This window comes from Canis lupus, chromosome 3, assembly GCF_011100685.1.
Source record: "Canis lupus familiaris isolate Mischka breed German Shepherd chromosome 3, alternate assembly UU_Cfam_GSD_1.0, whole genome shotgun sequence".
In the NCBI taxonomy this organism is placed as follows: Eukaryota; Metazoa; Chordata; class Mammalia; order Carnivora; family Canidae; genus Canis; species Canis lupus.
Genome location: NC_049224.1, coordinates 48,791,621 through 48,817,809, shown reverse-complemented (window position 1 = coordinate 48,817,809; position 26,189 = coordinate 48,791,621). Strand labels below are relative to the sequence as shown.

Here is a 26,189-nt window from a genome sequence, read left to right as displayed (position 1 = left end):
CAAGATATTTGCCCACGGCAGTAAAACATTAAGGCTCTCTTTGGCTGATATTTGCAGAGAATGAGTCAAGAACATCTGTTCATCATGGAGGGGCTGATTTCCTCATCCCTAACAGCAACTTTCATGACGCGCCTCGAGGAAGAAAGTGCCCTTCCTGCTCAGTTCAATTTCACGTTACTGTCCACTCTATTTGAGAAACTCTTCTCCTTCCCTCCTCTCCTTTTCAGGGATAATTCCTGTTCTTCCTGGGGATCTCAGTTCAACATCACTTCCTCTGTGACAGTTGCCCTGTTTAACTGATCATCAATTGATTAACTACTTCTTGATGAACTCTCCTAGAGCTGGCATGTTGTTCAAGTAATTAATTGAAAAAAAAATAATTAATTGACTAATTCATGCTAGCACCTAAGTTCCAGAATATGACTATCAGACTCGTCAACATTGCCCTCACTCTCAGCATGAGAACTTACACCTTTTAGAAATATTTGTCGAAAGAGTAAATTAATTCTTTGTGTCGTTTAATATTCATTTACAAAACAGTAATTCCCTTGACACAAGGATGTTGTTGAAATTGTCATATCTCTCTTTGTATCTCCTCAAACCTGATTTACTTGGCCCACAGTAAATCTTCAATCAATGCTCTGATACATACCTAAATAGATAAATAAAAAGGGAGACAAATGCATAATAGTTTCTTTTACCACACTGTTATGAGATACAGCAACAATCTTAAATTTTTGGTTGCAGGATCCTTTCATTTTAAAATTTATTTAGGACCTCAAAGAGCTGCTTATCTAATATGCACAACACAGACACATTTACATATATACTAACATATTTAAATATATACATTATATATATCTATCAACTATAAATATAAATAAATAACTATAAATCTAAATATAAACTATAAATATATATGGTGGCGGAAGCTGATTCTTATCAACTAAGAATTAAAACTGGAAAACTTTTTAAAATATCAACTTAATAATTTACTAAAAAAACAAATGCATTACAAGTTAATAAAAATACCACACTTTTATGAAAAATACTGTATTTCCAAACCCAAAACATATTTAGTCAGAAAAATGGCATTGTTTTGCATTAAAAAAAAATCTCTAATGTCTAGTTTAAAGAAGACAACAGAATTCTCATATCTGCAATCTGCTGCAATATGTTGGTTTCTTTGAAGTATATGAAGAAAATATGGCACCATACAACTGTAGTTGGGAGAGATTTTAATAGTCTTTTTCAGTAATTGTGCATATTTGTCTTTACTACTACATCAACTCTCAGCAAGTTGCAATTTCTTAAATATTAGTTGCAATATAGAATTTGAAACATTATTAATGAACATTTTTCATATACTATTACATTAAAATCTATCAGTTTAATTTGTACTTTGAATAGATATTCAACCTATTATGTCTTTGTAACATGGCGCAGAAACCATTTAGAAAATATTAATTCACTGAGTTATGCTGATCCTCTAAGTGTCATATTTCATTATACCATATGTAAAATTACATAACATCACCACAAATCTCATCAAAAAAGTCATTATTGGAAAGTTGTCAAGCTCACGATGGCAAATACAAATTTTCCAAAAGTCTGATTTTCACTTGAAACCTTAAATTTTATTTTTGGCAACAAAAATTCAGTTATTGTACTTAACATGATGGCTTCACTTGATATATTTTTAGAAAAATGTTTTCTAAATGCCCAAGTACAAGCAACCAGAATTTATTTGTCATTTTTCAAGTAAAACTGGCTTTTTATTTTTTTAAAAAAGTAGCAACTTTAGCTCTTAACATTGACAATTATATAAGTGCTTTCCCTCTAGGAAAGCATCATGCTCCATATGTAGCAGAAGTATTTTATGTGTGCTTGCCTTTTTACCATGCCATACTTGAGGGGGAAATTCAAGAGCTGGCTCTCAAAAGTGGCATCTATTGGCAATCAATATTTCATCTTGGAGTTCAGCCCTCAGCCCCTGTTGACTCTGATGCAAAGTTATGCTTTCCAATACCTCCATCTTTGTAACAATTCAATTGAATCCTGCATCTACAAATTATACCTCAGAACCTAGCTGATAGTTTTATCATTATCCCTATAGGTATGCCTTGTTGTTCACAAGGGGTACTTAAGCAAGAGATGTCAGTTAGGAAAGAACAAAACAAAACCAACTCAAATTCTAGGTCCTCTTGTGGGTGGCTGGGGCAACTCTTTTTATATTCATCAAGAGCACATGGAGGTAGGAAAAAGAAAGCTGAACAACCACCTCCGGGGTGTGTCTGGGGATTGGAGAGGATGATGCCGGTACAGGAGAGGAAGTAATCAGAGAGCAAGAATCTAGAAAGGAGGCTTGAAGATAGAACTGAGACTGGGCGATCATTTTCTTCTGCATTAAATAATGATAAGGGTTTCCAAAAACACTTACCTCATTGATGTAGTGATTTAGCCAAGAAGCGCAAAACCACTGTCATTAGGGAACAAGTAAATGGTTCAGGAAATTAATAATAGAGCAACCACCAGGAGCCACAGAGCCCCCACTATCCCCAGAAAAGCAGAGTTTCTCCTCCTCCATTGGCTGCCCTTTTCACTGTCAACAAGTGTTTGAAAACACTCTTGAGCATTTTAGGATTAGGATTTAGGGGATACTTAGCCTTGAGATATATTTTAGAAATTTGATGTTTCCTGTATATTTTCCCTGTTAATTAAATCTCCATTAAAAGTAACTTCAAAGGGATAAACCATGAGAAGAAGGAATGTCTTAGTCTTACCTAATGAAAGATGCTGCTCAAGTGTAGATTCCCCCAAGAACTGCATTTCTATGATTTTCTTTGTTTTACCAAGCTACAGTAGAGTTCAATGCATCTCTATATCCTTGGACAAGTTACTTAACCTCTCTGACCCTCTGTTTCCTCTTTTGTAAAATAAGAATAATAATAGTACTTATTTACAAAGACAGACATGAGGGTTAATAAGATATTGCACATGCATTATTTAGCATTGCTTGGGACATACTAATATATAATAAACAGTGGCAGGGTGATGGTGGTGGCAGTGGCTGTGGCAGAAATGGTGGTGTTGGTAGTAATGACTCTGATGGTAGTGAAGATCTTGCTGGTGACAGGGGGTTAAGAACAGTAGGTGGGGTGGCAGCAGTGGCAGCAGTAGTGATGGCAATAATTGTTATGGTGATGATGGAGATGATGATGGTGGTGGTAGTGGCAGTCCTGGAGGTGGAAGTGGTGGAGATTATGGTAGAAGTGATGGGGGTGGTGGTGGAGGAGGTGGAGCTGATGGAGTTGGAAGTGGAGGCGTTGATAGAGGTGATGGGGGTGGAGGTAGTGGTGGAGTTGGAGTGATGGTGGGAAAGGTGGAGGTGATGATAATGGCAAGATGGAGGAGGCAATGGTGGTGGTAGAGGTGATGGTGGATGTGGAGGTGAAGGTAATCGTGGTGGTAGAGGTGGAAGTGACAATGATACAGATGATGTTGGTGGAGATGATGATGGAGGTGGTGGTAGAAGTGATGGAGCTGATGATGGGGAAAGATGGCAGTGATGGTTGTGGAAGTGATGGAAGTGAAGCAAAGTTGGAGATGATGGTAGCGGAGGTGGCATGATGGTGGAGGTGGTGGTAAAGATGATGGAAGTGATGGTGGGGAAAATGACAGTGGTAGAGGTGGTGGGTGCTGGATGCACTGTGTTTAATTATTAAAGCTAGGGTGGTTACTTCTGAGGAAATACAACTCTAACTAGTTTGGTGATCAGAGTTGACCAGGTCTCTGCAAAAGCATTCTAATATGTGAGAAGTATGGAAAACCATCTCTTCATGTAGGACTTCATTAGTTTTCTAGCTCTGCACCTGATATTATGTCATCCAGTCATGACACTCCCTATAGCTGCAGAATGTTGGGAAGAGGGACTATAATCATGAAGATGAAACCCATATATTGGATCAACTTAACTTGATAGAGGGTTAAAAGATCAATTTAAGTATTTTTCCTTCTGTCCCTTCAAACTCAACTTTTTCTCCCATTCCTGGATGAAATCTCAGATAGGATTTTCTGTTTTTAAATTGTTCTTTAGGGCTGCCTGGGTTGCACAGTGGATGAAGTGTCCGAATCTTGTTTTCAGCTCAGGTCGAGATCTCAGGGTCCTGGGATCAAGTCCTATACCAGGCTCCACGCTAGACAGGGGTCTGCTTGAGATTCTCTGTCTCCCTCTCTCTCAGTCCCTCCCCCAACCTCAAATAAATAAAAAAAAAATTTCTTTTAACATGCATTTATTTATTTGTTTGGGAGGGGGAGGGGCAGAAGGAGAGGGACAAGCAGACTTCCCACCGAGTACAGAGCCCCATGCTCTATCAGATCAGGACCTGAACCAAAATCAAGAGTCAAATGTTCAACTGAATGGACCACCCAGGTGCCACATAAATTGTTTTCTGAGATAATAAATAATCCCTTTGTTTTGACAACAAAATGTAGGGTCCAATGTAGATATTACCTATTGTTAGTGGAGTAAAGTACAGTGATCAAAGCATTGTAAGTTCCTCACCCAATGCAAGCTTATTTCAGGCTGGATGCCTGGTCTCTGCTGTTCCAAGCAGGGCCAAGAGGGTGAGCAGATTAGAAGAAAGGGAAGCATCTTCCACACTGATCAGTTTCATCTGAGTTGATCCCTCTGGATAGAAGGTGGTTGGTACATGTTTGCTAGGTTTTGCCCTCACAGGCACTTTTGCAGGGTACTCACCATGCTTACCACACACACACACACACACACACACACACCATGTGCATGCACACATGTGGAGCATAGAACCCTTGACTACCCCGTCTAAGAAGCCCTCCTGCACCATTCCCTACCTCCTCCCTTAAGCGTGGAAGTGCCTGCAGGGCTGCGGCTTGCAGAACTGGTTTGCCAATCTCTCAGCAAGCCCTGCTAAGGATGTGGGGGTACTTGGCACCTATTGTGCTGTTCTAAGGCTTTATGACCTGCTGAAAGCCTCAGAGTGACATTTTAACATGCTCCCACGATAGGGTTGAAGTGCTGGCAAATAAGAACTGAACAAAAAAAAAATTATGAACATATTGGTCAAGGAAAACAAACACAAAGAGATAGACCATAATAATGAGAAAATACCCTGCATTTGCTGAGCAAAGCTTTTACATGTATTGTTACATAATTTTCAAAGAGTAGGCAATAGATATGGGGATTGCAGTAATATCCTAACATTTGGATAACATGGCTGAGTTTACAAAGAGCTTTCTCACATCCTGTCTCATTGGGTTCTCATAAAGGCACCTGCAACGTTGGTGCTGTTCGTCACATTCTACAGAGGAAGAGTCAGGGTCAGAAACAGCAAAGGGAGTTAATCTCACAGGCTAACCTACATTAACTGAGCCTTGCTGCCTAGGGCAGTGCTATCAAAGTACAGTCCAAGTGCAAGAAGTGGAAAATAAGCATTCAGGCACTCGTACAGCAATTTAATGTTGCCAGAACACCTTAGTGTGTGATCAGTGGACTTGATTCACTGGGCAGGGTATGGACCACACCATGGATTGCAAACTCGTGTGGTGAGTCTACTGTGGCATGTGCTGTGTACTAGTCGTGGGTAGTAGGACTGCATTCCAGTCTGCTGTGAGTGGGAAATTAAAGAGAGAAAAAACGGGCTCTTCACAATGGATGATTTGAAAAAATCGTGCCCTGTGCAGAGCAGTGTGCTCAGAAGCATCCAGAGCCCAGGCAATAGTGCTGTGGTTGATTAATGATGTCTGCCATGAGCACGGAGGTGAGAGGCAGTCAGCATACCACACTATACCCTCTCTGCTAGGTCACGGGGTCCTAGAAAAGTAGAACACGCCTAGATCTTGAAAAGAGACATATTTGCGGTAAAGGAAGCTAAACAGGATACTGATAAACCAAATTACAGAAACACCTATTTTCAAAATGTTTTCCAAATTTCAAAGACATTTCACATATACTATCTCATTGATACTTGGAATGATCTGGATAAGAAGACAAAGAAAGGAGCATTACTCCTCTATTGCAGGGAGTAAGTCCATGAACCAGAATTTCTAAGTTCTTGCCCATAATCACAGAGCTGGTCAGTATGGGGGGTGCGGAGCAGGGGGGACTGGAATCCGAGACCCCAGCATGTCTGTGGTCACCACCTCAGACTGCCACCTTGCACATGTGATGGTGAAATAAAGTGATATACATGAAAGCTCTGAGTAAAATGAAAATGTCATACGATAGCAGTTTTGGTACAGAAAAGTTGAGATAGTTTCATGGATGACATTCCAAAATGACTTTTAGATTGGAATCACGGAAAACAGGCCTTCATGGTAATAAAAAGCAATTGCCACATTCAAACAAACGTCTTGGCTGGACAGAAACTTTGGTCTAAGCTCGGGATGACAATTTCTCCCTTCATTTGGTATCTCAGGCCTTGTGGCAGGTATGATCATTTGCCTAATACTGAAAATAGGTTAGTGAAACTTTCCTTCCATCTGACAAACATCTATTGATTATTTGCTGTGTGTCAGAGACTGTACTAGGTACTGGAGTCACAGGCAAGAACAGAAATGAAAGATGCATGGGCAAATGTTTGCAATTTGCTATCTCACGTGTAATAATAATAAATATGTAGGAGATTCAGAATTGCTTTCGAGGAAGGAGTGATTCATTCTACGGATGGAGGGGGTAAGGAAAACAGGAAAGGAAAAGGATTCACAAAAGAGATGACCCGGCTGGGGGCATATTTTGAAGGGTGAATAAGCAGACAACCCAAGAAAGGGCGTTCAGACAAAGGAACAGCATGGCAAAGGCACAGAGGCTTTCAAACTCCATGATGGGGTCGGAGAAATAGACACTTTTATGCATTGTGTGTGTATATGTGTGCTGATTGTGGTAAAACATATACAAAATATATACAACATAACACTTTTCATTTAAAGTGTACAGTTCTGGATGTCTGCTTGGCTCAGTAGTTGAGAGTCTGCCATCAGCTCAGGGCATGATCCCGGAGTCCTAGAACGAGTCCCACATCAGGCTCCCCCCACCGGGGAGCCTGCTTCTCCCTCTGACTATGTCTCTGCTTCTCTCTCTGTGTCTCTCATGAATAAATAAATAAAATTTAAAAAGTAAAGTGTACATATAGTTCAGTGGCATTAAGTACATTCACAGTGTTGGGCAGCCATACCATGTAGCTTCTAAGAGAAACTCACCTACTGTAAACACTTGGCCTTACTGAAACTAGCCCAACACTTAACCTGACAAAGACTTAGTTTCTTCTTTGATAATGTAAGGTTACAGACAGAACCTGCCTCACTGGGTTGCTGTGAAGGCTCACCGTGTAGAGTGGTTACAACAGTATTGGCACAAGGTAAATGCTTCCTGTTTTATTGTTGTTGGTGATGATTGGTGGTGGTGGTGGTGGTGGTGGTGGTGGTGATCTCCACTTGACTTGGCCCCTCACACTCCAATGCCACACCCTGGCTTCTTGGACCAAATATGGAATGAATGTGGGATCATTTGATTATGATATGACGTCATGGAGCACAGAGTATTTAGTGAAACCACTGACGACTGTTGTGCTTGGTATCTCCCTCAGGGGTAGGAAGATCTACCCCTTGGTATCTCTTGGTAGGGAACTGCTGGCTGGAGGCTGTGGATGTATTCTCCCAGAAACCACACCACCCTGCCAACCACTTCTGCAAATCCAGCCCGTCCTCATTGTTCACAGATTCCAATTTGTCAATTCACCCACCTGCTAAAATGTATTTGTAACTCCGAGTCAGTAGTCATGGCACTGTCATGGTCATTTGCAGACACAGACAGAGCGGCAAAAAATTCGAGTTGCCAATGTGCACATTCCCAGCTGGGTTCAAACAAGGTACCACTCTGCCTTCTTGCTTCAGCTCTCATTCTGTAAACAAGTGCCCTTATCATGGTCTACTTAGTGTCATGTTTTTCACATTTCTGTGCTTTTGGTTGGTGATGTCGCTGTTTACAATGGCCTTCAGGCATAGTGCTGAAGCGCTGTCCCATGGTCCTAAGTGCAAGAAGGCTGCAATGTGCCCCACGGAGAAAATAGGTGTGTGAATAAGCTCTGCTCAGGCATGAGTTTTTGCTGTTGGTCGTGAGCTCCGTGTTGATGAGTCAACAACATCTACTATAAATAAGGTGTCTTGGGACACCTGGGTGGCTCAGTTGGCTAAGTGTCTGCCTTTGGCTCAGGTCATGATCCCAGGGTCCTGGGATCCAGCCCCACATCAAGTTCCCTGCTCAGTGAGGAGCCTACTTCTCCCTCTCCCTCTGCTATTCCCCCTGCTTCTGTTCTCTCTGCCAAATAAATAAAAATCCTTAAAATAAATAAATAAAGTGCCCTTACACAGAAACATATCTAAAACAAGCTTATGGATGGATGAAAATGTGATCAGAGGTTGGCAAAAACCTAACCCTGCACTTCCCCCAGAAACAATGTTTCTGAATTTGCTATTTTGATGTTTGTGGTGATTTTTACACATCTAGGTACCTCGAATAACAGGAATTGGCTGCACAAGGAAGAAAATGACCCAGGGAGGCCCACAGTGTGTAACCAAATTGGTGGGGAGAAGAGTACAAGGACAATAAAAACTCCTCTGGGGGAGGCCACATCCTGGTGGAGGGGGGAAGGCCTTCTGCTCTTGTGTTTGGTGACTCAAGCAAGACAGGAGATATTCCCACAGGGGTTTGGGCATAAGATGTCTCCATAACTGGTAAAAAAAAAAAAATAAATAAGAAAAGGTCTCTGAGAATGGACTTTTGGGTTTTGGGTTTGGGGTTGTGGCACACAAACTTGCCCTTTCAGAAAGCTGCCTATGTAGACTCAAAATGGCTTCATTCCAATTTCCCCTTCCCCTGGAACTATGGTGTACCTTCTGGGAAATGATTCTACTTCTTTCCTGACCAGACCATCCCATGTCTCTCCTTCTAGATAGTACTCAGAGAGATACGAAAATGTCCCAAAGATGACTGCTTTGTATCTGTTGTGGCAGATGAGGACATCCACCTCTGGGACTGTACTAAGCCCTGCCCAGATCTTCTCATCAAAGATGAAACCCTGCATTTGCACAGTTAAAAACAGTTCGTCTTGCTCCTGTGGGTCATGTTTAGAGCTGAGTAGGAGGCATCTGGTATCATGGTGACATTCTGAAGGTGATGCCAGGAGCTGAAATACTGGCAGAGGTGATGCTGAGAGAACCGAGGACAGACACCTTGTTGCTTATCATCTGTCTGCAAAGCCACTGTGCAGAGGTGACGTGGAGGTGATGATATCTACCTGGTGCATTGGAGGAGAGAGCCTTGTACCACTCTGGGCAGTACTTCCCCAAAGGGTCACCTGCCCTTCCTCTCTCCTTCCCTCATCTCTTTCCTTCCTTCTCCTTCCCTCCCAGCTCCTTCCTCCCTGTCATATGTTCATCTGGATCATGCTCTTTCAAAGTAATCAATATCATGCCCTTGCTACTTGGTGAATGGAACTTAGAGATAGACGTCTTGGGTCTGAGCCTTTCGTTGTCACCCACTTATTACATACACAGCTTGGTCATCAAATATTGCCTGTCTACTCAGTTCCAGGCACCATTCTGGGCTTTCAGGTTCATTTAGGAAATAAGCAGAATGGGCAGCTATCCTCATGAAGCTCAGATTCTAGCAGGCATGGAAAGACAATACATGGTAAAGGTCGTAATCATGTAAGTTAGAAAATGATAAATGCTAGGGGAGAGAAAACATGGAGCAGGATTAAGAGGATGCACACAGCAGTATGAGGGAAGACTACAAGTGGTTAACCTCTCCACGACTCTGCACACTCACAGGTAAATGGGGGTGACATCCCCTACCTCTCCTTCCCAGGATGCAGTGAGACAATACAGGTGAAAGGAACATATACATCATAAACCATTAGATGAACATTTACTTTTTGAAGAAGAATCTGCTCATCTGCATGGTCCAAAGTTTAACATAAACTCCTCATTTGGACATGAAAATGAGGGAAATGAGAGAAATTCACATGTGTTGAGTGCCTACCTTGGGCCATTTACTGTGTCAGCTCTCTTCTCTAGAGAGCTCCTCTTGTTTCCACACTGAGCATCATTATCCCAGTTTTGTGACTGAGGAGTGAAGTAACTTGCCCAAGGTCAGGGCACAGAACTGGGGGAAATCCAGAACTGGGCTGAGGATCCATTTCCGTCTTTCTGAGCCTCTTTCCCCAGGGGATCTAAAGCGTTAACCCGGCTAGATGACCTCTAAAATTCCTCCAATTCCAAGAGTGCTCCGTGTCTCAGTGATTACTCTTCTGGGTGAGGATAATTGGATGACCCAGAGAAAAACACATCTCTGAAAGGAAATGTGTCCCTTAGTTTCTAACAGGAAGGTCATTTCTCAGCAATCCTGGCAGCATAGACCTCGGGGGAAGCTGCCATCAGCAGGCTGGCAGGGGAAGGTTAGATGGGGGGCTACAGAAGCTTGGCTCAAGGGGCTTCCTCCACCTTGTGGTGTCCTGGACCCAAGAAGAAAATAAAAGCATGAGGGATTTTGCTGGTGCTTCCAAGCCTCCTATTAACAAAATAAGAAGGATGGGCCACAGCTGAAGAAGCAGCTTCTAACAGGGAGGTAATTATGAGAAGAGAGAAAGCTTCTTCCTTTAAAGACAGAGTACTGCCTCTGTTGAAAGTACAAAGTGGCTTAGGAGAGGAAAAAAAAAAAATATATATATATATAATGTAACTGTGTGTGTGTATATATATATATATATATATATAATTTCAAGTTCCAAGCTTGTGCACAGAAAGAATTAACAGGCATCTTAAATACTGCTCACCAAAAAGTTGATCAGGAAAAAAAATGTTTTTTTCATGCCATTTTTCCTAGTGTTTGAGGTTTTCAGATATTAAATCACTTAATATTATAGATAACATAGTGTTTTTTGGCTGTTATCTCGTGTCCGATCCCTGCCAGGTTATGAATAAAGATAGTCTGATTTACATATTTATTAGCTACATTTTACAAGAAAATAGCAGCCCTGTGTCTCCCATGGTCCATAATCTGCATTGACTGGCAAGGACATTTAAAATAAGCCCCTGTCACAAATTCTCATTTTATACTGGTCACAGTGATAGCTGCACATAAAATTATAATAGGGAGACACTCCCAAGTCTGTTCTGAATATCAATTTTAAGTGCAATGAGGTCATCTGGTGTGTCTGTGACCCTTCTAATTAGATAAGGGAGTTACTGATACCCCTGAATTCCCACCTTGGGAACACTGTGGCCTGGGTCAGCTCACAGGACAAAAGTGCAGATTATGACATGCTCTGTTTGGAAGTGGTGACATCAGTGCCCTTTGCAGAAAGTTCTCTCACCTAGAGAAGGCATTAAATGAAGCACCCTGTGTCTGGGGTCCTAACATCCACAATAATAGTTTGTCTAAAACCATTAGAGCCACTTGGATACCACTACCGACTTCCTGTTATTCTCCTGAGAGTATGGACTCCTTCAACCAGAAAGCACTGACCACAATTAGTCTCTTAGTCCAATTTCCTTTATCTTGTAGAAAAATACGTGTATATAAAATTTTAATAAGGATTTCTCTTCTCAGACATAAGAGGACCTGCCAAGTAGAAATGATTTGGCAAGAAAGTATAGGCATTCTGATTGAAGAGGAGTCTGTGAAGATAGAGCTGAGCTGGTCCCCTAAGACCTCGTATCTTTTTTATTTCCTACAGCAGAGATGCTCACCCATGTTGGAAGCGGGGAACACCCTGCAGGTGGGCACCAGAGAATAAAATTATGGATGAATCCACATTTTCATTTTCTGAATACACCTTTGGGTTTCATAAAATTTGGAACAACTGACATCATCAAGTGATGATTCAATATGATGTTAGGGGCATCTTCTGTGTTGGACTCACATTACTATGGAAAAGGAAATCTCTTTAACATGCTACTGCTTAATTGTTAATCCAACCTCTTGCCTATTTCCTGGTCATGGGAAGGACTATAAAACAACATGGACATTTTGCACAGAGGCATTTATTGTCTCTTTCCTCAAGAACCTGGAAAAAATTTTTTACCCATTCCAAAGGCAGGCATCTTCTGAGAAGTCATACCAAACGTAATTTGCATCTTTATCAAAGGAGAGCAACCCAAGGCTGCTTTAGAGATTTGCTGGCCACTAGCAGGTCCTGTTTCTGGGCCATCAGTCTTCTCTTAGTGGCTTTTTTGAAAGATTCACTCATTTACCCAGAGATTTAGTCCCATAAATGCAAAGAAATGATGAGATATATAATGTACATCTAAGGATCGCTGGTTGATGTTCCAGGGGGAGGATGCTGATAGGCAGGAAAGTGTCTTCCTTCAGACAAGTATCAAGTTTTAATTTGCTTCAACTATCTTGAAACTGGAATCTTCCAAACTGAGTTTGATTGTCTAAGGTCAGAGACTTCCCACAGACATGTGGCTCTTGTAAAGCATGAGATGAATCCTTATCTAATCTTTCCCAGGCCTTCTGTGAGCTGGCACACCATTTGGACAACCTGGCTTTCTCCTTGAGTAGTTTAAGGAGAAACGTTGGCAACTCCTCACAACAAGAACAAAGCTTTCTCTCCAATGCTTAACCTACCAATCAGAATCAAGACACTTTTCAGGAGGGACTTGTCCTCTACTTGACCCACAGGGATTTCCCTGAGATGTTCCATTATAGCCTTAGAGGGATCCAAGGAGTGGAGACCAAGCAACAACTAAAGGGATGCTGCAGGAGAAGATAAAGGTGGGTTGAGGATGAGAAAGACAGCCCTGAGAAAAACAGGAGTGTTCCACTGCCTTGGTCTCCCACCCCCCTCTCATCCTCACCTACAAGAAGGATTTTCTCGGGATCCCTGGGTGGCGCAGTGGTTTAGCTCCTGCCTTTGGCCTAGGGCGTGATCCTGGAGACCCAGGATCAAATCCCACGTCGGGCTCCCGGTGCATGGAGCCTGCTTCTCCCTCTGCCTGTGTCTCTGCCTCTCTCTCTCTCTCTGTGTGACTATCATAAATAAAAAATAATAATAAATTTAAAAAAATTTTAAAAAAAAGAAGGATTTTCTCAATGCCAGTCCTCTCCATTAGCCCCTCAACAATGCCATTAAAAAGGAAATTTGGAAATTATACATACATATGTGTGTGAGAGAGAAAGAATGAATAAAGAAGTGAAGGTTATGAAAAAGACAAAAGATAACAAACATTAGTGAGGATGTGAAAAAAAGGAGAACCCTTCTGACTGTTGGTGAGATGTAAATTGTTCAGCCACTATGGAAAACAGTATGGAGATCCCTCAAAATATTAAAAGTAGAACTGCCATATGACCCAGAATACTACTTCTGAATATTTATCCAAAAGAAATGAAAAGAGTACCTAAAAGGGATTTCTGCACTCCCATGTTTATCACAGCATTATTCACAATGGCTAAGATATGGAAACAAGCTAAATATCCAACAGCAGATGAGTAAAGAAAAGTAGCATATATATACAATGGAATACCATTCAGCCTTAAAATTTTTTAAAAAGAAAAAAGGAAATCCTGCCATTTGCAACAACATGGGTGAAACTGGAGGATATTATGCTAAATGAGATAAGCCAGACACCAAAAGACAAATGCTGGGTGATCTTACTTATGTGAGGAATCTATAATAGTCAAACTGCTAGAAGCAGAGAGTGAGAAAGGTGGTTACCAGAGGCTTGGGGAATAATGCTCTGGGAAGATTCTGGCCAAAGGGAACAAAATTTCAGTTATACAAGACGAATGAGTTCTGGAGATCTGATGTACAGCATGGTTACTATAGTTAAGAATACTGTATTGTATATTTGAAATTTGCTGAGGTGGTAGATCTTAGGTGTTCTCACGGAGGGAAGGAAGGAAGGAAGGAAGGAAGGAAGGAAGGAAGGAATAAAAAGGCAATGTGGCACCTGGGTGGCTCAGTTGGTTAAGTGTCTTAGATCATGATCCTGGAGTTCCTGGAGTCTTGGGATGAAGCCCCATGTCCTACTCCCTGCTCAGTGGGAAGTCAGTTTCTCTCTATGCCCCTCTCCCCACTCATGCTCTCTCACTCATAGATGAATACATAAAATCTTAAAAAAAAGAAAGAAAGAAAGAAAGAAAGAAAGAAAGAAAGAAAGAAAGAAAGAAAGAAAGAAAACTATGTGAAGCAATAGATACGTTAATTAGCCTGATTATAGTGATTATTTTACAATGTATATATATATCAAAATATCACATTGTATACCTTACATAGGTACAATTTTTATTTGTCCATTATACCTCAATAAAGCTGGAAAAAAATGAAAGTAACAAATTTTGGAGTACTTATTGAACTGCTATACCAGGCTCCCTTGAACTGACTTGCCCCTCTTCAGTGATAAGACCCACACTCAATGTTGTGGGTAGCTCACCTGCAGCTAACAAAAGCCAGATTTTTCAGGAATAAGGAAATTCCAGAATGACTGAAAATGTCTTGGCTGAAAGCTCTGTAGATCAACCAAACAGAAGAGAAGAGTAATGTGTCCAAACTCTTCTCATGTAAGTTTCCTCAGCCTAAAATAAAGATACTAATAAAATCTGCCCCATCAGATCATCATGAAGATTGAATTAATTCATTCATGAAAAACCTTTTAGAATATAAGTAGTCAATAAGTGCTAGCTAGCATTCATATTATAGCAACACAATATGAAAAGATAAAAATAAGGTCCTGTGTCCAGAAACTTTCTACCCAGGGGGAAGGCAGAGGTTAAAATAAGCAGATGGAACAAATAGGACAATTCCTGTAGCAGAAATGAGTGCATCTGGGAAGACTAGAATTTTCCTACTTTTTCTAGAGAGTAAAGAAAACTCCCAGAGAGGGTGGCCCTTGAGCTAGAATATCAAGGATAAATAGTAGGAGTGTCTTCTACACAATGTAGCGTTTTTTTTTTCTCTCCAAGCCAAAGACATAGAATGCGCCAAGGTACGTGGATGCAAGACAACAGTGGAGTGGCCAGAAGTGCAAATACTTCAGATCTTGTACTCTAAGGTTGAGTCAAGTGTAAAATGAACCAGTGGTATGATTTTTTTAATTGCCAAAGATTTGAAAACTCGGGCAAGCAAGAACCAATTCACACTTCTTAACTATAGGGAAGTTGATATTATCAGGCTTCTTGTTAAAGGAAAGCATCAGATGTTTCTGCTCCTGGCTATTATTTGTTCCAGAGCAATATATTAACACTGTATATATTCTCTGGAAATTATCCTAATTAAGTAAACAATACACAAGATCTGAAACAGATCCTGAGGCAGTGTTGCCAATGTGCAATTTAAAGTTGGAAGTATGAAAAAAAATAAAGTTGGAAGTATGTTTTTATTTTAGGTATCCTGTTTCCCAGGTACTAAAAAGCATCATGACCCTCCACCAAGGCAAGATGTCATTTCCTGCTGTTACTAGTCAAGTGTTCTCCCCAAGAAACAAAACCGTAAGATACCTATATCTGTATCTGTCTTATGTTCGTTTCCACCTATCTATCTATAATGGTATTTATTAAAAGGAATTGGCAAATTGGCTCACACAGTGATGGAGGTTGGTAAGTCCCAAGATCTGTATTCAGCAAGCTGGAGACCCAGGAGAGTCAGTGAGTTAGTTGCAGTCTGAGTCAGAAGGCCTGAAGATCAGGAGAATAGATGATGTTGCTCTAGCTCAAAAGCCTACAGGCTAGAGACCCAAGAAGAGCCAATGTTTCCATTCCAATCTGAAGACAGGAGAAAACCATGTGCCAGCTTGAGGACAGTCAGGCAGAGGAAATTTTCTCTTAGTCTTAGGAGGATCACCCTTTTTGTTCCATTCAGGCCCTCAACTGATTGGATGAGGCCCACCCACAACATGGAGGCAACTTTTTACCCAGTCTATCACTTCAAATGGTAATCTCATCCAGAAACACCCTCACAAAACATGCCCAGATTAATGTCTGACCAAATATCTGGGCATGCGTGGTCCGGCCATTTGACACAAAAAATTAATCATCACACTTGGTTTGATATACAGTTTGGCATTTGCATTCTATATGGTAGAGCTTTCTTTGGAAACTTTGTTATTTGCAGTGTCAAAGATAATTACTCAACCCCAAACTGGATGCATAAGACGCATAATAAGGAAAGGCTTCAGAGTTCAGAAGGTCTGATTTGCACTTCCCTAACTGCCTAAATTTCTTATAACTCGGCAGCAAAGTAAAATGTGATCAGTAAAATGTGATCGAGGATCTACAGAAGGGGTCCAAAAGATTGTAACTTGTGACAAGAAGTTCTGAGGACTCCCATAATGAGAGAGGGGGAAATACTCCGACATCAGAGGACTTGACACTGGTAAGTTTTCAAGGCAGAGTGTGGCTATTCTTTATAAAATATGTATCATTAAAATCCTGCTCCTGCACAGAGCAGACTTTTACAGCTGCCCACACACCGCAAACTAAAACAATGTTCTGGCAATCACTTCTCAGACCCAATGGATGTAAACAGGCAATCCCGTTAATTCAGAGCTGGGGTGATTTTCCTCTTGGCTTTCTTTACCAGTCTTTGCTCTGCACATCGATCACACTAATTGGTTAATGGTGAGCTTTGCACTGGGCTTCCTGCTGCTTGAAATCCCCAGGGAGTTTCATTTTAGGTAGAAAAATTTCTATCTCCCTATCCCCACACAAAACCCTTTTTCCAAAATTGGAAGAGAATCAAGATTTAATTAAGATTTTTCTCCCCTTAAAGTGTCCACTTGACCACTCCCTTGTGCACCTCACTTAATGCCTTAGGGACAAGGCTTGATTCTGGCAACACTTCTTGTGCTTTTGGCCAACTGGCAAAGCCTCAAGTCTAGAAACTGGCCCTTGATTCAGGAACCCTGTTTGGTGTCCCTACATTATGAAACTACCTGTGAAATTTGTGCCCTGGCCCCCTATGATTTATAAGAAGTATAAATATGTATATATATAATATATATATAATATATTATATAATATATATTAAATAATATAGATATATTTCAGGTTATAAATTATATTTCTCATAGGTGTTTCATCTTTGTCCACAGTTTCTGGCTCACAACTCCCAAAACCCTTGGAATTTCCTAACCCTTGGAATGTCCTTGCTCTCTCCCCAAACCCTTGTTAATGTTGATGAAAGTGACTTTTGGACACTGCCTGCCACCCCACCAAGGTAAGGCTGGTTGCCATGGTAACCAGCCCTGTGGAGGGTTGAAACTTTCATCCCACATCCCTGACCTCACAGGAGGAGAAAGGAGAGAGACTGGAGGTTGAATCAGCCAATGACCAATGGCTTAGTCAATCAAGGTGATTCCAGGAAGCCTCCCTTAAAGACCTCTCCCAAAAAGCTGAGTTCAAGCTTGTGGGTTGGTAAACACATGGAGTTGCAGAGAGAATGACATTGTGGCTGGAGAGGGCATGGAAACTTCATGCCCTTTCTCCATGTTGCCCTATACAGCTCTTACATCTGGGTGTTGATTTATATCCTTCGTTATAAATAGAAAGTGGTAGACTTAAATAAAGTGGTAAACTAAATGTTTACCTGAGTTCTGTGAACCGCACCAGCAAATCAATCCAACCTAAGGAGGTCATTGGAATCCCCAACGTTTAGCCGATGTGTCAGAAGCACAGATGTTACCTGGGGCTTGCACCTGGTATGTAAAGTAGGAATGGAAGCAGACTTGCAAGGCTGAAACTTTAACCCATGGAATCTGATACTGTCTCTGGGTAGAGTGTCAGATTCGAGGTGAGACACCTTGCTGGTGTCTGCGAATCATTTGGTGTTGTATGTAGGGGCATCCTCCCCAGACCATGTCAGAATTGGATCTGGGAACCTTAAAAGATCTGCAAATTGATCAAATTCTGTATTAAATTGTTTTTAGAAGAGATAGCTCATTAACAGGGAAAAAGATTATGTTATAACATGTAAGAATAGCCTTAGGTGTTTAGATTTTTGTTTTCAAGAACAGGGAAGAGTAAGCCATCAATGGGATATTTTAGAATGTTAAGGATATCAGAATGAAGTATCAGTTGTCAGATTCCTTGAACAAAAATATCTTCAGAGTTTTTGCTTCCACATCTACTAAAGGGTTCATGTTCTTATTTCAAATTAATGAAATATTCTGGGTGAAACAATTCACTCATTCACCTACGACCATTTAGAAAAGTTATCTTTTTATATAAAAGTTATTGTATCTATTATTAATCTGAATTTGCATTGACTATGTTTTAGTGTATTAATAACTGGTGAATTCAGTTTCCGAAATTAAACTTTTTATTTGCAATAAAAAAAAAAGTAGTGACTGTTGCCTGCCTTTGAGCACTCACCATCTAAACTGGATGGACCTCTAAGCACACTACCCCTGCCAGCATGCAAATGCTAGTTTTTTATTTTCAGGCTGGTGTTTCCAAACCAGCATCTTTGGGGTTTATGAAGAGGCTCCTTCTCCAAGGCAGCTCTGCTTCTCTCTGTTTTACACATAGGGCTGCTGAGGAAGACTGTTGAACCGAAGTGTCCATTATAACAAAAGTTTCTAGGCAATTATTTAGAAATCTTTCCCTTACTTTTCATGGAATTTATTGGAATCAGTTACTTGATTTTATGTATTAATAGACTAGACTAGACTACAATAATAATCCAACCACAGACGCTCTGTGGCTTACCACAACAATGGCTATTGCTTACACATACCAACTTATGTGACCCACACAGGTAGGCAGAGAGTTCTGCTCCACCAGATACTGAGGCACCCGGTTTGACCCATACTCTAACATCTCAATCCAAGTCTTCCATGTCACTGGAGCAGGGCAAGAGAGACTGAACGTCATGCTCTAGCCATTCAAAATCTACAACCTGGAAGGATAAATACTACTTTCACTGTGACCATTGGCCAGAATGGTCACAAGGCCCCATCCAACTGAAAGGAGCTAAAAAGTACAGAATTCCCAGTGCTCAGATCTAGAGAAGAATGGGATATCTGGCAATGTCTATCAGAGCTTCTCTCTTTTTCCTTTCATCTCAGACTTCAGACTTTCAACTCCCTTCCAGCCTTTTTCTGATTTTACGACGTCTTGGACCTTTTTCTGGAATTCTGGTCATCAGTATCTTTGTCCTTGCTCTCTCCCAGTGAACCTCCACACAAGCCAGACACACCCACACCTACACATACACACACATACTGTGGGGAATGGGGAATGGGGTCTGATAATTAGTTGACAATGTTATTGCCAACACTGGTCTAGTCTCAGTTAGACAAGCCTGTGTGTGGTGTGGTGTGTGTGGGTGTGTGTGTGTGTGTGCCTGTGTTGGGGCAAAGGGATTAGCAGGTTCATCCCCATCCAAATGCAGAAATAGTGAATTCAACAGAAATCATGTGACAGATTTTTTTTAAATTATAATACTCTTTGCCAACAGATATAAAAAGGCAGACATGCTCATTCATTACAGGTGAGAGTGAACTTTGGTACAACATTTCTGAAGGACAATTTGGCAATACCTATCAAAAGCTTTAAAATTGTGTATATGCTTTGCTCCAGCACTTCCATTTCTAAATTTGTTCCTGGGGGTAAGCACCAAGATTTAGTTATAAAGTGGTTCGGTTTAGCATTATTGATGATAGGCTTACGACATTCTGGATGCCCAACAATAGGGAATTAAAGAAATCATTTCATATTATTGGACACTACCCAACAATTTTTTGAAAGGTTTTATTTATTTATTCATAGACACAGAGAGAGAGAGAGAAGCAGAGACACAGGCAGAGGGAGAAGCAGGCTCCATGCAGGGAGCCCGATGTGGGACTCGATCCCGGGTCTCCAGGATCACACCCCAGGCTGAAGGCGGCGCCAAACCGCTGCGCTACCAGGGCTGCCCACTACCCAACAATTAAAATTACATTGTGGAAATATATTTACTGACATGAAAAGCCATTCATACATTATTGTTATATGTTCCCATTTTGAAAACAACTACACACACACACACTTTGTCTTTGCATAAGGTCAACTTGGATGATTTCTTATCTTCTTTTAATTTATCTGAAGCTGCTTTCTAGCTGAAGTATTTGTGTAAAAATATGATTTTGAAAAAATTTGAAATATGAACCTGTTGGTGTTGACTCATCCGTGAAACATCTCTACTCACCCTTAAATCCCACTGGACAGATACCATAACCACTTGGCTAAAGTTCTCTGCTCTTTTATATTGTATTCACTTAGCAAACACCCTGACACTTGATAAGGTTATACTTGTGGCTTTATGCTTTCATTAATCTCATTCTTTATTATCATCAAACACTAAGGGTCAATTCTCATCCCTTTGTACACTCCTATTGCTCCAATCATGGGAACAGGGCTGGATAAAAAAGAAAAATTGTTTATATTTGTATAAACACAGAACTCATGAAAACCTACGATAGCCATGAAACTTCCATTGATAATTTGGTATGGCCAGTTATAAAGACAGAACACTATTAAACCAAATTCCTGGTAAGGGTTTGTTTATCCTAACAGCTGGAGTCTGACAATTTTAAAGGTTTTGAATAACCTTATATGTTTTTCCAACATTTATCATGGATATTTAGCTAATACTAGGCAAAATTCTATGCACACAAGCTCTTCTGTTTCAGTGTTGAAGTCCATGACTGCCCTCACAAAAATTTCCTCTTGTTAAGACTGTGCTAAGTATACCAATAACCATTATTTATGTAGCAGGTGCAAATGGAGAAAATAAGCCTATTTTATTGAATTGAAAACAAATGCTCACCTTTCCTTCAGATCAGCCTTTATTCGTATGACTTGTGCTATTCGGGCTCCTGTTTCATTTAGTTAACAGTATTGCACTTCTGCGTGTTGGGGCAATTTGTCCTCCACCATGTCAGAATCAATGAGCATTCTTTCTTGGTCTAAGAGTGCTAAGTGAGAGGCACTGCACTGGAAGAAAGGAAAATATGACTGTGCTAAGAATTTTTCAGGACTTTCCAAAGTACTTCTCACTAATTCTACCCTCTGGTGGGGCTACAGTCCTAAGGAAGTCATCTGTGCAAACACACACTGAGCCCTCCCAGGCCAGGCACACACCAGTTATTCCAGGACTGCATGTCTGTGAGTGACAAATTCTCCTGCTAGGTATGTTATCACACATCATGGTGACACTGAGGAGCAATCCATCTGGATCGACTTTATACTCTGAAATATAAGGTTTCAGAATTGGATGAAGTGTACATTTATTTTTTGAGGTAGCTTGTTAGGAAGAACGAATGGCTGTAGTGAAGGTCAAAGTCAAAGATACAATGGGATGTCCAATACCTAAGTAGATAATGGGTGATGACATAAGAGGATTTGTTTCATTAGCTGGTATCTGCTAGCTCCCTCTAGGAGAGTTCTTTATTTATAGATGCATATGCCCCACCCCAGTTCAAAATATACAGTTTAGATGGGAGCAAGAGGTTAAACCCATAAGGATAAGATTATAAAATGTAATATGACTCACAGTATAAACCCAGTATCCTCTGGGCTGACCAAGGGCCCCTTTTAATATAATATTACTGTTTGTTGTATATAATCTTGGTAGAGGCATCATCAAATTTACTGTGACTTTTTTCAACAAGACGGCTAATCACTATTGAAATTAAAGGCCCTTGATTAAATCAGCAATAAATCACATTCACTTAGAGCTCCATATTGCACAGTTGGTAAGAGAGCCAACACTTGGGAGAGAGTAAGTACCACGTCAGCTATTCTGCTGTCACAGCAGTCACTGAGTCTCGTCTTATTTCATCAGCTAGAGGGACCAAAGAAGAGAAAGTACATTTCGGGCTGACAGTTATGGATGGTGATGTCTTCAACAGCTTAAATCCAACTAAAAGGCCACAGGCTCTTTCTACTCCCTCTGTGAGCTTAGGACTCAGGGGGGAGGGACAGACCCATCAGGACAGGCTTGATCTCCAGCAGTGGGAAGATGGCAGCAGAAAGTAAAGAAGTAAATTGATGTAGCAGAGAGAGACCTGGATTAGAACCAGGAGACCTAGTTTCACTGTGGGGCTTTGACAAACAACATGACCTCTCTAAGCCTTGGTTTCTTCCCCTGAGTCATAGTGGTCATTGCATACAGAATGCACGAGTTTTCCAGGGCTGCCATAATAGATAATCGCCGATGGGGCAGCTGACACACCAGAATTTTATTTTCTCTCAGCTCTCAAGGCTAGAGTCCAAACTCAAGAGTTGGTTTCTCCTGAGGCTTCTCTCCTTGACTTGCAGATGGCTGCCTTATCATTCCACATGTGTCCTTATATGGTCTTTCCTCAGTGTGCACCCTGGTGTCTCTCTGGGTCTTCAGATTTCCTCTTCTTATAAAGAGGGCAGCAGCAGATGGATTGGATCAGGGCCTGCTCCAATAGGCTTGTTTTAACTTCATTACCCTTTTTTTTTTTTTTTTTTTTTTTAGAGAATGAGAGTATGTGTACACACATGCTCAAGCAGTAAGGGGAAAGGGCAAGGGAGAAGAAGAGAGAGAGACAGAATCTTAACTAGGGTCCACACCCAGTGTGAGTCGAATGTGGGGCTCCATCTTATGACCTTGAGATCATGATCTGAGATGAAATCAAGAGTCAGATGCTCAACCAACTGAGCCACCCAGATACCCCTTCATCACCTCTTTAGAGGCCCTATCTCCAAATAGAGTCATATTCAGAGAAATAAGGGGTTAGGGCTTCAACATATGCATCTGGGGGAGAGGGCAGGAACACAATGTAGTTCATAGCCAGAGCAAATGCAAGTATGCAATGAGATAATAGATTTTCAAGTACATGATAGATTGCAAGGTGCTATATGATATAATGCATTATCACTTGGAAGGAAATGTCAGAACATGTGGCCTCAGACCTCCACCAGGAGCAAGGGCTCATGAAAACCACATTCAAGATTTCTTGTTGTGAGGTAGTTGAAGAAGGTGGTGGGGGGAATGGGAGTAAAGACACATAAATATTTAAAAAAAAATTTTGGCCACTGGGCATCCATTTCCTTCATAACTATACCTTGATTTCCTTTGGTAATTGACCCCTCAGCCCCATACACTGGGTGCTATGAAAGGGCCCTGAATTCCTACCACAGAAGCTGAGAGATCCCTGCAAAGACCTTCTGCTAGACTCTTCTTTACTCGAACTCTATTCATCCAAGATCACAGAGCATGCACTTTGGTGGGCTGATTGGTTACACTCTCCTAGAGCTGTGTTTCCTATCAAAGTGATGTGAGGACTGGGTTTGAGTTAAAAATTGCTGGGTTTCCTTCCTCTTATCCGAAAAGCTCTGATAGTCCCAGTCTCATGATGTCCTAATCCCAAGTCTGGTTTTCTGACCTTATTGCTGGTTCTTAATGTTTCCTAATTCCTTTCCCAGAAGTCTCTTCTGTTCAAAGTCCTAAGGGTTTATATTCTGCTTGCAAAGAATCATCTCTGGTAAAGAAGAGTGGAAGGATGGACAGAGGGAAGTTTGCAAGAGGAGGAGGAAAGATGGCAGAAAAGGAGGGTGGACAATCGAAAGGAAAGAGGTGAAAAAAGGCAGAAGAAAGGGGCAGATGGAAAAGAGGAAAAGGGGGAAAGTATCTGAAAGGTCATGAGGCACAGCTACTCACATCTTCCTTGAGTGAAATCAGTTCCATGCCTAGAGAAGAAAATATGGCTTCTCCCTCATGTTTCACATACAGAGCTACCACTCAGAAGATCCTTCTCTTCACAGAAACTAGTGCTGCTCTGGTCTACCCAGGTCACTTAACATCAAAAGGTTTCACCTCCTCAGGCAGCCTATGGTTCTGAAGCCTTTTATAAAGCTGAAATTTGCTCCCAGCAATCTATACTCTCCGGAGCAACTCAAAACAGGTCTTCTGACAGACTTGCTAATATTTTAGAACCGGTAGAGAGAGACAAGATAGAGATACCACAGAGAGAAGCTATCCTCAGCGAGGTCACTATACCCCAGATGCTGGTTCCCAGCTTTGTAAGTCCACAGACCCAATTTAGCCAGGAGACCTGAAATGGACTACTCAATTCAAACAAATTCACTATGTGATTCATGGGTAGAACAGGAGCCCAATTTCTCAATTCAAAAGCAATAGGATAGAATTACCTCTAGATCCCAACTTGGCCCCTGTAGTCTTAACTGCGTGATTTTGTGCAAGTTCATTAACTTCACTGAGCCTAAATAATATCCAGTTTGGTACATAAGTTGCATTAGGTATTACCTGAAAAGCACCTTGTTGCATTTTGGGGACCCAGGACACATCACTTGTTTTCTCTCACATTCTGTACCAGACTCCTCTCCTGAAATCTTCAGATGCTCACCTGTTTGTATTCCAGCTACTGCAACAGTAGCCAGCTCTGCATGAGCTCTGAGTAACTCCATGAAGAAACAACCTGGAAGTGTCTTCCTCCTGCCTATACCTGCACCTCTTTAACATGGCTCTTCCTGCTGACTCCGAGGTGTGGGAGGCTGCAGAATGCTTCTTGGCACCCATCTGTGCAGAGCCTTGAAGAGTGGAGAGATTACCACCACAGAGTGAGTCTTTGACCAAGGAGAGACAGATTCAGAATAAATTCTTCCCTCTTTCTCCCCTCTATGGTCCTGAGACCATTTATAAGGTTTTTCAGAGGACCTTCATCCATGGGCCTCTCAGAGTTTGGTAACCAGTGTCACTTGGCCATGGTTGACCCAGTAAGTTATCTTGTATTGGCTTTGCCTCCTTCTCTTCCTTATTCCCTGAGACCCTCACTCCCTGCCTAGTAAATAACACAAAAGTCTTTTCCTCAAACCCTGGCTAAGGTGAACTCTGACTCCCTTTCCCTTTCTGATCACCAAAATACCTCCAATGGTCTGTCCATTATCTGTATCAGGCAACTTTCATGGTACCCAAGAGGTCAAATTATTAGCAGTCTGTTGCTATTGGAATATCCACACAGTGCAATATTATGTAGCCCCAAAGAGGAAGGAAATGCTAGCATATGCTCCAGCCTGAGTGAACCTTGAGGACTTTATGCTAAGTAAATAAGCCAGTCAAAGGACTACAAAAAGCTCTACTTATATGAGTTCCTGAGAATAGTCAAATTCATAGAAATAGAAAGTAGAATGATGGTTACCAGGCACTCAGGGGATGGATAAATAGGGAGTTATTTTTAATGGGTACAAAGTTTCATTTTTACAATTTGAAGTGGTCTGGAGATTGCTTGCACAACAATCTGAATTTGCTTTGTAAGAGTCCATTGGGGCCACCCCTGCTATAATTTGTAAACCATACTTTAATATAGTTTCAAGCATTATGCTAGACTTAGTCTGTATTAATTAGACTATAAATATATCACGTAAACTATGACTTAGATCTTGAAAGCCCCTCATTATAGATCGGAGTGTGTCTTCCACCCCAAATTCATGTTGAAGAATTAACCCCTAGGAACTCAGAATGTGGCTCACTGCAGATGTAACAGTTAAGATGTCATTAGGGTGGGTCCTAATCCAATATGAACAATGCCTCTAGAAAAGGAGGAATTTGGAAACACGTACACATACAGGGAAATCCCATGTGAAGGTGAAGGCAGAGATTCTACAAGGCAAAAATGCCAAAGATTATCAACAAACCAAAGAGACAAGCCTAAGAGAAAGCCATGTAACAGATTCTTCTTTATAGCCTCCAGAAGGAACTAACCCTACTGGTACCTGACTTCAGACTTCTGGCCTCCAAAACTGTGAGACAAGACATTTCTGTTGTTCAAGCCACCCAGCTTCTGGCACTTTGTCAGAGCTGCCCCTGTGACAGAAAACTAATCCATGCCCCTCCAAGGTCTTTCTACAAGTTAGGTCCCCCTGCTCCCATCTTGTGCAATTTTTCTTTCTTTTTTATACCCAGGGACAAAACTTCATGTATATTTTATATGATTTTGGTTCAGAATATATGCCATTAAAATCACTGTGACTCTTGATTCTGTTATACTAGACTGCATTTGTTCCCCTTCCAGCTTTATATTCTCTGCAAACTGAACATCCAGTACCTCTAGGGTAAGGACTGTGTCCTCCTTCTCCTGGGATTCAGAGTGTGGCTCAATGGAACTTAGAACAACACTGG

General features: G+C 41.2%; 1 long non-coding RNA gene across 2 annotated transcripts; it reads right to left on the bottom strand.

Moving 5' to 3' along the window:
* Positions 1-534: 534 nt before the first annotated feature.
* On the bottom strand, positions 535-26,189 carry LOC102157216. 2 transcript variants are annotated; one of them, XR_005356364.1, is made up of 4 exons: positions 26,116-26,189; positions 24,418-24,601; positions 20,847-21,013; positions 535-652 (listed from the first exon to the last, which is right to left on the bottom strand). It is a non-coding gene; the product is annotated as an uncharacterized LOC102157216 (long non-coding RNA). The 2 variants fall into 2 exon arrangements; XR_005356365.1 differs by lacking the exon at positions 535-652 and adding an exon at positions 17,633-17,733.